We start from the raw sequence: 12,285 nt of genomic DNA on the forward strand, positions 1-12,285 counted from the left end.
CCCTTAAGTCTGGTCAGTACACTCTTGTGAAACACATTTTGCTGTCACCTCCTCTTGATCCATTTTTTTGACTTAATTGTCAGCTCTACTGGTCCCCAAATACTTCAGCTTCACTGATTTCTCAGTGGCATCCTATCAAAAATGTGTTTGAAGCATAAATAGATCTCTCATCTTTTTTTGTCTATAAAATCAGCTACCTTCTCAAAGAAAGATATCAGATTGCTCTGCCATAATCTGCCCAGGGCAAAACTCATGTTTCATTGTATGACCTTTTCCATTTACCTCTGCTAATTTGTCCATCCTTCACAAGTTGCTCAAAAGCTTTGAATATTGCTGAGGTCAGACATGGCCATGTACATGCCCAGAGCACATTTATCACCCTTATTAACTAGAAATACTACCTTTGCTAATCTCTAATCAGGTGCTATTCACAGTTTGAAAGATGTATCAAAGCTCTGTGCCAGCTGCTCGTCATTTGCATGCAAGTCTTTCAGAGTCTGGAAATGCAAATTACCCATGCTTCCCAAATTGACCACATCCAGCATTTGAAGTTGGCTTCCACTCTGATGTGATCACTCGGCTGTCTGGTACCTGATGCTCTCAGCTGGCCGTCTAAAGAGGGAGAACATGCTGACAGTGTAATACAGCTGCCTCTAGCCAAAAAGCAAATTGAGAAGGGCCAGGGTGGGAATGAGAAGGCAGCAGCCCTCCGTGGCTCATGCCTGGTGGGTGCAGGATGCTCAGAGACTCTCCCAGGTGGCACCAGGACTGCTTTTCCTACAGGCATCACCCACAGGTTTGGTCTAGGGCATTTGAGAACTCCAGCACAGAAAGAGATGTTTTACTTTATTCCATGCATTAAGAAACATTGTTCAGCTGGCAGATGGGTAACTGTTGCGGTGAAAGGTTGCGCTAGAAATAAAGTAGGTTAGGAGTAGCAGATCAAATTAAGAAAAAAAAAAAAACATGCTAGTAGCTTGGCTAAGGAACAAATGAGGACAGCATGTAGCATCGACAGTTAAAATTAAACACAGTGTCCTCATTTGTCCCTTAGCTACCCAGGCAGGTTTCTTACATGTTACTGCCAGATTATTTTCTATGCACACACAGAAAGAAATTCCAGAAAGTATCTGTGTGATAATCCAGCTCTCCAGAAGTTGTGTCATCAGTATATGTCCTCAGGACACTGACTCTGTGCAGGCATTAGGTGGATGGGTATAAAAGAGGTATCTGGCACTGTGCTGGGAATATCAGAACATGACTTTATTTTATGGCTATTTTTCTCTACTCTGTACTAGATATCCTGTTGAGCAAAGAAGCAGACTCTGATGCTTGTTCAGTGCCTACAAAAATGGGCATTTCTAATGGCATTCATAAAGACTCTCATTTTTAAGTTTGACAGCTCTCTACAAATTTTTTTAATCTTTTCCTCACCACATCCAATCCAATTTGACATCATGCAGCAGGGTGAAGATGTTCAGATACCATTGTCTGAGTTTGTACCCTGAGATTATATCAGTGCCTTCTGCCATTATATCAACAACTATGGCCACTTAATACTTGATGTTAATAATAATTTTCCCATCTCAAAATCAGGCTGAACCCTGAATAAGAGTTTAAGGTAACGTTTCCCACATAGTAAAGCCATTCAGCACTCTAGTATGATGGCTCTGCAGACTCCCTGGGATGCTCCTTGGGGGCTGTGGGTCCAGTGAGAACACCCTGGATGACCCAGGGTGCCTCAAATGTCACAAGGCATCTGTATTTTGGCAACTAAACCCCACCTTTGTCAATGCACCTTGCAGAGCTGCATAGTTCAGTCTGGCATTTCCCACTGGGGAGCTGCGTTGCCCTCCAGACTGCGCTGGCTGCCTTGACTCCATCTCTGCTGGCCGAAATGGAAGTGCTGAGCCCCTGCTCAGCATCAAATATTCACTGCCTTCTCCATCCCACCCCTAAGCATTAGACAATTCAAGCTGGATGAGCTGGCTGCCTCTGGTAGAGCACAGCAGATGACATTATTAAACCATGTTTGCCCCATCTCCAGATAGGTTTGGGCACAGAGGTAGGTAGACATGACACTGCTGATGATCATGGTGTGATTTAGATGTGTTATTAGCCACCACAGCTTAGCTTGTGCCAGCAAGACAGAGTATATTTTTAAAAAGTCATACTAAGAGGTCTCAGACACATATATCAAAGTCCCTAGATGTGACATTACCAGGAGAAGTTAGGAGAAAATTCAGCTGGGGGTCATCTGAGTCACTGTTTAGAAGACGCCGTTGGATTTCTGATATAGAAGCCTACAAGAATGGAGAAGGCTGCTGAAAGGTAGATGCATACACGTACAAAATCAGTATATTAAGAGGCAAAAGACTCATCTGACAGATAGCGAGCATGAGAAAATGAAAAGCAAATGGGATGCTAAAATGTTTTACGCTACATACTCATCACAGAGAAGGGGAGTTGTGTTTTTAATGAGCAAAGATGTATCATTTCACTTACCGAGCCTTCCAGCTGATGATAAAGAGACTTGCTTTAGAATAGCAGGATTAAACAAGGTGCAGATATGGATTATAAATTGCTATGTACCAAATGTGAACAGATTGCCCTTAAATGTCATTCTTATGTAGATAAATCAATCCTAGTTGAAAAGAACAGTTCATCATGGGAGGAGGTGAAGGAAAAGGCAATGTACCTGCCTCTTCTTATGCCTCATAAAGGATCCAGTTTTACTAAGAAATCTGCCCCAGACTTTATGCACTTGTAAGGCCCTCGGCATGTGTGTCACCTTCTTTGGGGTGCTGAGGGAAACTGGGCAACAGTAGACTCTTGTGCTAGCCCCTGACATAGTCCATGCAAAGCTTCTTCAGCCTCCTGCACCTGGGCTTGGAGGTACCATGGATCACCTTCAGCCTCCAACAGGAAAGACTTCTGTCTTACCCCCCCCCAGAGTTCACAGTGCAGCCTTTCCCCTGGCTTAGACCCCCAGCAAGCTCTTCAGCCCTGCACCTGAGTCAGCCACCAAACCCCGCAGTCTTCAAACCTTGAAGAGCTTTTCTTCTCTGGGGCTCTTCCCCTCACCTTGTGAGAGCACAGCATTACTAAAGGAAGCAAGATACAAGATGGCAGCAGTCTGCGGACACAGAAAGTGATTTCAAACAGTTTTTCCTCCCTTTGCTCCCACTGTCTGAAATGCAGGTCCTGCCCCGGTGACAGCCTGCAGCAGTTCTGCTGCCCTGGGGCAGCTGGCCTGGTGGATTTTGGCCCCAAAAGACTTGCAGAGCACCACAAAAGCAATAGCAGAGACTCAGCCTTGAAGAAATGAGCTTTGTAAAAAGGCAGCTTTCCTCCACAGCCTTTGTGCCCTCCTTGGGGATGTAAATAGAGGTGAGGAGTGCATGCTGGCCACCTGAGGCCTTGCATCTGGTGGGTACTGGTCTGTACCACCACCGGGGGACCACAACTGTCAGTTCATGAACCAAAATGGCTGGGAAATCTCTGTTCAATGCATTGCCAGGAGCAGGAAGCATTGCCTAGAGTCAACTGCAAGCACCTGAAAGGAACTGCTAGAGTGAGGAAAGACACTGCAGGGAAAGAAGATGATCTCTCCTCAGCATCCCTCTCAGCACATGTTTGGGGGACAAGGGAGCAAGAAGATGAGGCTAGTCCAAGATCGCTCTTTTCAAGCAAAATGAAAAAGAGATCGCAAAGGACTGAGAGGCTGAGAGAGTAGGTACAGGAACAACGTAATGCATCTAACAGGTCAGGAAGGCACAGAGCCTCAATGGTTTACCCAGGTCTTCTAATGCTTATGATATTTCATTAAAATAAGATACTGTATTGAAGGAGGATTAGAGGGCAGTAAAAGCGTATCTATCTCTGAAATTGGCATTAGCGGTGATCCTGGGAATTGCAGACCAATGAGCCTTACTCTGAACTAGGCAAATTAGCTGAAAAGATAATTAAAGCACAAAGAATAAAACATCTAGATGACAGTGGTGATATAACAGGAACAAACCAACACTGCTTCAGCAAAAGTATTCATGCCTCACACATCTACTAGGATGCTTTGTGCACGTCAGCAAAACAGCAGATAAAGGAAAAACGAAGTGGTTTATTTGGACTTTCAAAAAGCCTCCATCCACACTCTTCACGCTGACTGGCACCGTTTGAAAGCAAAGCAGCCAAAAATAAGATGTAAGCAGCTACTGAAGATCAAAAACAGGTTCAAAGAACTGCTAAAATACAATCAGTGGTCAATTTGGTGAGGGATTTTAAATGCAGCAGCACCTATATGGCTAATAGAATTAATAAGTGCTCACAGCAGCAAGAAGATTTTAGCCATCTCCTCCTCTCTTTATGTAGCTCTATTACAAGAGCACCTCTGCCACCTCTTCAGATCACACAAGAGTGTCTGTGTTCATCAGTCCTGAAGGGAACTGTGGAAAGCCAGTTGAGCCTGTGCTATCAGGCTTCACCTTTCTTCCACAAATCCTATACTACTTAATGGATAAGAAAAGTGGAAGTCTCAAATCCTCACTACCTGGAGGCACGCTGTTACCTGAGCATCTCAAGTTCCCTTCTTCCTATAGATTTTCAAACCACATGATTACAGAAAAGAAAGCTGGAAGCTGAATTTGTTAAGTATTTTACAAACCCAGATAAGAGGAAACTCAACAGCAACAAAAAAAAAAAAGTCTTTACAGCAACATGACTTTGAAGCCGAATTAATTTTGGAGCTGCCTCCTGCCTTGTGACGTGTTGGGGGACCACAGCCATGATGATGCAAGACCCGAATGACAAACATGAGTGGGACAGAGCAAGCAATGCTGATAGGAAGCACCCCTTTCCTTGCCAAATGTGGCACCTCAAAGGGTGTCTATAAGGCCAATGCCATCTGGGCTATGTGTCACCAAGGTCAACACAGCATCTTAGTGCATACAAAGAGGAAAAGCTGACAATGGCTTGTTCCTGCTCTGTCATTGTGTCACCCAAGTGCAGCCCTATTTGATTCTGTGGGATTGAAGCCCGGGACACACAGGGATGAGTCCTATCTTCTGGGTTTGACTATGGCACTCTGCCTCCAGAATGACATGGCAGGAACAGAAAGCGTAGCAAAAACAAATAGAAGCCAGTAGAGCCTTCCGAATGGGGAGAGATGGGGTGATTGAAGCAGGATAATATACAAAGAAGATGAATACAAGGTATGGAAAAAAATAAGTACAAAACAACATCTGAATGGGCAAAAGTAAATCATTCTCTCATACAGACTGCCCAATAATACCAGAGCAGAGGACATGCAATTAGAGCGAAAGGCAATGCATTTTAAACTGATAAAAGGAGAGACTATTTTTATACAATGAATAATTAACCTGTGAAGTTCACTACCACGGGATTTTACTGAGGACAGAAGCTTAGCAGCATTCAGAACAGGAAAAGCCATTGGTATGAATAATGAAAATATCCACCATTACACTTGACAGAATAAAATCTCTCTGGAAGGGATTTTAACTCCTCCCAGCCCAGTGTAAGACCTCTGCTGCTTGACTAGGAGGGGAGAGAGGAGATGCTTCCTGGGCACATGCTCTGTTCTAGCCTATGGATGCCCACCACAGTGGCTGCCACCTCCTTTTCTGCAACTCTTGGTGCTGGGAAGAGAAAGAGGACAGATTCCAGGCTGAGGGACAGCAGAACCGCCCTTGTATGATAATTCCAGTGTTCTGGTAGAAGGGATTTTAATTGCGCTTCATTTCCATCTCTGCATTGTTTGGCCATCTGCTGGTTCCCAAGGCCTAAGAAGCTTGATGTCTCTGGAGGAACAATTCAGCCTGCTTTCTGCCAGATGACACTGTTGCTTTATCTCTTGCAAATCTGACCGAAGTATCCCTCCTTGACAGAAAAGTTGGCCAGTTTTCAGCTAGTCATCTTGATCTCATCCATACCTTTAGCATTTTCATAGGAAAGCCAAAGTTGTGAAATATCTTCAGTTACCTGAAGATGGAGAGTAAATAGTTAGGTGCTAATGACTCTTTAATGCATTTACAGAGGAGACTGGACTTGTTTCTGTGCTATTTTGCACTCAGTATTTGCTTGCTCTCAGAAGAGCTCAGCCTCCTTTACCGCTGCTCACTGAGATCAGCACTGATGGCTCCCTGTGAGACATGTTGCATTATCCTTTCTTTCCAGAAGGAAAGAGTGTGGCAGAGGGATGTGATTCACCATCTGTGCCAAAGAGAAGAGTTGTAACAGAACTCCTAAGCATTCACACTAAGGCCAACTCTCCCTGCCTAGGGCTGATCACGTCAGCTCTTGCCTCTGTGGACCATCTTCCATCCCAGGAATGCAAAACATTTCATTAAGATTGCCTAGGCAGCCCAACACTCCAAGGAAGCAGGTGGTTCAACACCATCTCCATTTGGAACTGAAAAATTAACATGTGAATTAAGCAGCATGTGTGGGCACAAAATGTAGATCCTTAAAACGTCCCTGCAGAGCCTATAAGCTACAATTATTGCTCCATGAGAAGCTAAGAGTGTTGCAATACATCAACCAAGCAACCCTCCACCTGCCTCCCTCCCCCTGCTAGGCCTTTTCAGAGTGTGCTGCCAGAGCCAGTCACTGTGAAAAGCACAGCCAGGGGAAACAGTGACTACCTGCCCTGAAACACCATAGCTCAGCTCCGCAGGTAACAGGCACAGCCAAGGCATGGCAAGCCCATGTGCACCCTCTACCTCTGCCCCCAGAGAAGGACCGGGGAATGATCTATTGCTCTGGTGTTCAGCTTGGTGGGTTCTGTGAGGTTTGGGCTTGACAGCCTTCAACTCCTCATTGGAACTCAACCTGTTTTCCCCATGGGGTCAGGAGTAGAAGAAACACCCTGAGGCTGTCTTAGACACCCAAAAGTCCATCTAACCAATTACCTTGTTTTCTGTATATTTAGTAAACTAATTTGGATTCCTTCTCCCTGAGGCTATTCAACTTCCCCTTGAACATAAGTAAAGTTTAAGCACACACAACACCCCATGGCAAGGATTTCTACTGCTTAGCTACATGGTGGGTGAAGAACAGATGTTTCTTTTTTTGAACCTGCTAGCTGTTAGCACAGCTTGAGAAGCTCCTGGTTCTTGCACTGGTCAGGTGAGAAGTAGAAAGCCAGTGTGAGGAGAGGCTGTGTTTTAGGCACTGATTCCTGCTCTCAGGGGAGGACTGCAGAGGCTGAAGAGGTTGTATGAGTCCCAGAGGAAGGCTGGGTTAGCTGTGACCTTCTCTCTCCCTATCAGAAAGCCAAGGTGCCTAATTCAGGGCTCTGGGGGGCCAGGTGCTTCTAGATGAGGTACCAATCAACTCGCCTGTGCAGGTCTGGGCGAGTGGCAGATGCTTCCTCGCTCTCATGCACCAAGCACAACTGAGCCCAATAGCCCTTGCTCCCAAGTGTTGTTGAGGGATACACCAAGCCACATCATAGGGTCACCCACAGGGAACAAATCAAACCTATGATGTGATACTATAGGGGAAAAAAATTTAGGAATGAACTAAGAGCAGAATGCAAAACAAATAAAAAACAACTGCTTGTGATGGAGTGTTATTAAAATATTGGAAGAGATGCTGAACTTAGCATCAAAGAACGGTACAGTATATACTAGGCATGGAAAATAGTCCAGCACCCATGGGGGTTGTAATAAACCAAGGAAAGTATTAATCTATCTAAAGAAAAAGTAAGAAAGAGATAAAAATGTTCTTCCTACAGAGGATATAGTGGATTTTTTTATAACCCAAGCAGCAAGGTATGAGGACCATTTTTGTGGATTACTATCGGTGATTATATACACAGCTAAGCAGGATAAAGTCAGAAGAGGGTTGATCATCTTCTTCGAAGACATGAATTAAAGGGATTTTAGATCAAGAATAAAGAACTCCAGATAAGGCTCTAATGGATCAAAGGGCACCACAGCCATGCTGTTGCTATGTTAGGGTAAGAGCTACCCGGGGGGGGGGGGGGGGGGGGGGGGGGGGGGGGAGGTTTTTCAGCAGCAATTAACCCTTAGTCAGTCAACCTTTCTAAAATGGGTAGCAAAGGCATGATACTGTTGCACTGCCTACAGCTTGAGCCCGTCAGACTTTGAATTGCCTCTCCTTGGGCTTTCCTGTGTAGTCTCAGGCAAAGGCAGCCAGCTGAAACTTCCAGAAAGCCTGTGATTTGTCTCCAAAGAAGCTGAGAAAGAACGTTGACTGCTTTCCTCCCTCTGCCTTGCTTTGCAATGGATGTGGGCCCCAATTCTTAAGGCCCCAGATCCCAGAGGTTGCTGGATTCTTCCCTGACCACAGCCAGGCAAGAGACAAGCTCCCAGCTTCCGACACCTATACCTACAGTCTAGGATGTGAAATGAGCTTGCCAAACTCATTTCACACAGAAGCTGCCATGCATTCACCAGGCCTTAATAACATTAGCTGACAAAGATTTTTCTAAATAGAAAATAAGACTCTTCCAAGAGAATCTCTTCTCACCCGAATACGGCAGGGGACAATTAGCCTTTTCCTTGCATGAAAGGTCTCCTTTACTGAACTTAGATAATACTGGAGAAAAGTAAAGTAAATAACTTCCCGTCTCCCTTCTGTGACTAAACTCCCACTGTCCTTCACAACAGGCTTTACATTAGGTCTCAAGGCAACTACCTGAGCAGAGCCCCTGGAGAACAAGTCCTGTGGAAGCAGTGCTCAGTGAAAGAACAGGTGAGAAACACCAAGCCTGTCACTGCAGAGGCAAGGAAGCCAAGAATCAAATGCCAGGAACATTTCTGCAGGAGAGACAAATCCTCCCAGTTGGCAGTGAGGAACTGAGCTTGGTGGAGAGGAGCGGAGGGAGCAGTCTTCTGTGGTTAATGTGTGTGACTGTCCCCGCAGCTAGGCACAATACAAGGGACCAGCATGAAGTCCTATAGCCTGTTTTATGCAGCTGGGATGAGCTACTGGTTTGCCTGGCCTACGAATCACCAGCTGTGCCTGTAAAGCTCTGAAACAGCAACCTCCAGAGTGACCACAAAAGAGTCATTGCCTGCCTCCCATCCGCATGTCCCTCTCACAGCCAGGCTGAAGCACTGGCAGGGAGTCAAACCCACCTCAGACACAGCCAGCCTCAGCTAAAGACAGACCGGTGCCTGGTCACCAGGAGAGCATATCCTTGCTCCCAGCACTGTGCCAATTAAAAGCACTCCAATTGGTGTCTTCACTGGGTAGGCCACAGGGGGGTTGTCTGTTGTTGATCTGCTGTTGAATGTGCCGGGTTTGCAGCCCGCCAAACAGAGGCATGTTGGTAAGTCCTGAGCTTGTGGTAAGAAAAGCTTGCACCAAGTAATTCTAGAGAGGCACCAGCCACCCAGTGACAGAGGGGTTTCTTCTCTTCCTCACTCCTCCTTCCTACTTTGACCCTCAGCAGAGAAGCCTTCAAAGCATTCTGGCAGGTACTGAGTTCAGCCTGTCTTTCAATAGACAAAACAGTTTTACTCATCTCTGCTTCCAGTTTTCTGCCAGAGAAGGGCAGCCAAAGCTACTGCAGTTCAAGCTGAGAGAGGCAGATGGCAAGGGTCAGGATTTCCTACAGTCCCGCAAGCTGCTCCTACAATCTCTGGTACAGTTGTCTCAGGAGATGGCTGCAGATTGCCCCGTGCTGCCTGTGTTCCCACACTGGCCTGCTCTGAGCAAAAAGGGCTGATTGCTTTTCCCCCTGCCCCAGCACCTCCAACCTATTCACCTGCTGCCTAGTGCTCTTCTAGCATCGTACAAAAAACACATCATCCTCGTGCCTCAGTTTCCCCAGGTATAAAAGACCTATTATTTTTTTTTTGCTGTGTTTCCCAAGGAGTTGCAACCCGTTACTAATTAGTGTCTGCAAAATGCTTTCAAGCTCCTCAAAGGGAAGGTGCAAAAGAAGGACTAAATACCATTAGCAGCTTTATTTTACACACAGCAGAAAATTAATGAGGTGTCGGCTCCTTGTGAACTGCAAATAGCATCCTGCTGAGTAAATTTTGCTTTCATAGCAGGTATTGCCCACATCTGTGTTCCTGGAGCGCTACCATTTGGGATGTTATCCTCCGAACCAAACTGCTACCAGCTCCTGGTGTCTGCTTTCTTGCCGAGGCCTGTGGATCTGCCATGCACAGCTTCTCCACTCATTTCCCTGGAGGAGCCTGGGATGCTGCTGATAGGAAATGGAAAGTGGAGAGGGAGACCCAGAAGACATTTCAAAGGGGTGAGGTGTTGGCTTCCAGTTTGTTAATAATAAATGGTAAGGGGAGGTAGAAATTAGCTAACATCAGTCTCTAAATTAAATGGCTCTGAGGGCTTCTCCAAGCAGCTCATCCAGAGTGTTTCTGTTGCCAGTCTCCTGTTGTCAGGGCTTTCAAATGGCAGCTTTGGGTCCCTGCTGCTTGCAGGGCTGGCAGCCACTCAGGGACTGAAAGAGAAGTCTTAAAAAAATTGTTCTTGCTAATTTAAAAGTTAGGTCTCCCATTGAGCACGTTTGGAGTGGGAAGGAGCATTGCCTCAATGCAGACAGTTCACGGAGTGGGTCTCACCTCTGCTGGCATACCTGCTGCCTTCATATGCCAAACATATGCCTGCTGGGGAAAAAGCATTTCCCTTAGCAGAGGCAAGGACGCAGTAGGTCCCAGCCATGCCCTAGGTTTCTCCAGGGCAACTCACCCAGGGCTGGATGTTGGGGGCTCCTCCTGCAGTTAGGCTCTGCAGCACCCTCTGCTTCCCAGGGCCCCGCTGCCGCTGCGGTGGGGAAGCACAGAGCCAAGGGGTTCACAGCCACAGCTCCCCCTGCCCCACTGTTCCACCCTGACATCAGTTCACCCGCATGCTCCACTACTCCCCACAGTTTCTCAGGGCTGCCAGGGAAAAGCAGGCAGGCTTAGCGCTGAGTCAGGGCTGCCACAAGCTGGATTCTCCATCACACTGTCTCCTTCTTGCCCACGTGCTGGGCAGCACTGGACACAGAGCACTTGGACAGAGATCTCAGCTGCCAGGGCTGCCCAAAGTCAGGACAGCCTGCCCAGGAAAGTGCTGCCTTCAGTGCACTCTCATGGATCTGCATGTGGGAAATCTCAAGAGAACAGGGATCCCTTGCTGGGCTCCTTGCCTCTGATCTGCTGCAAGCTCTGCTGCTGGCAGAGACCTCCAGAGTCCAAAGAGTGAAGCATGGGAATAGCATGTTTCTTCAGGCAAGGAATCAAATGACTGCCATCTGCAAATTTCCCTGCATGGGAAACAACCCACCTCATGGGAGCAGAGTGACAGGAGTGCCCCTGGACCTGACGTTTTCATGGTATTTCATGTCCCAGCTTGGGTCATCCTTCTTTAAAGGAAATTACAGCAACCTTAATACATCAGAGACTGGTGTTCCAGGCCAAAGTGTCAGTATGTTCCAGTAAGCTACAGGTCAGTTCATCCATAAAGCCCTCGAAAGAGCATCTGCCAGTGCGAGTGATGTCAATAAGGCGTGGAGTTCGCTGGGTTGCACGTCAACTGAGACAAAGCACCCCCCCTCTGAGATAAACTGCAGAGATGAACATGTGTGGAAAACACCTGAGTACTCTCCACCTGAGAGCAAAATATGGCTAAGCCATGTTTGTCAGTCTTAGCAGCAGCTGGTACACAAAATGGCTCTGTCTGTCTATTTGTTTCCCCTACAGATGTCTTCTGTTTCATGGCACTTCTCCAGCCTCTTCCAAACCTTGACAGCATCTCTGAAGCAATATGCTTGATGTCATTTCAAGGAGTGGCCATTGGAGGTTGGAGCTAAGTATTTTGTCTAATTTCCTTCTCTCTCCAGGCTGTGAAATTTGGGAACAGGGGAGTCCTTTCGTAATGTCATCGAAAAGCATTCAAATCCCACCTACATGTGCCACACACAGTTCAAACCCCAAATTAGAAAAGAAAATGCATGCCTTGTGCTGCAGCTTCTTTCCCCTACCGCTTCCCTCCATGCTCTGGTCTCCCTACTGCCTGCCAATGCCACGCTGACAGCCAAGGCAATTGCTGTGAGACACAGCCTGGGGCAGCACAGCCAGTGATACCTGGCCTGATCATGGAGATGTGCAAGCTGCCCCAGGTTCAGAGCCATCAGAGGAGTACAGCAGAGTCATATTCTTCCTGGGAGAGGAATGAGCCCAACTATCACAGCTGCTTTATCCCTAATATGCGAGGCAGGAGAATCATTTTTCCAACTGCTCTATCTGGAAAAGACAGATGAGCTTTTGGACATTTAAACCTTTTCAC

Source organism: Tyto alba, unplaced genomic scaffold (genome assembly GCF_018691265.1).
Source record: "Tyto alba isolate M040663 unplaced genomic scaffold, T.alba_DEE_v4.0 Super-Scaffold_16, whole genome shotgun sequence".
Classification (NCBI taxonomy): Eukaryota; Metazoa; Chordata; class Aves; order Strigiformes; family Tytonidae; genus Tyto; species Tyto alba.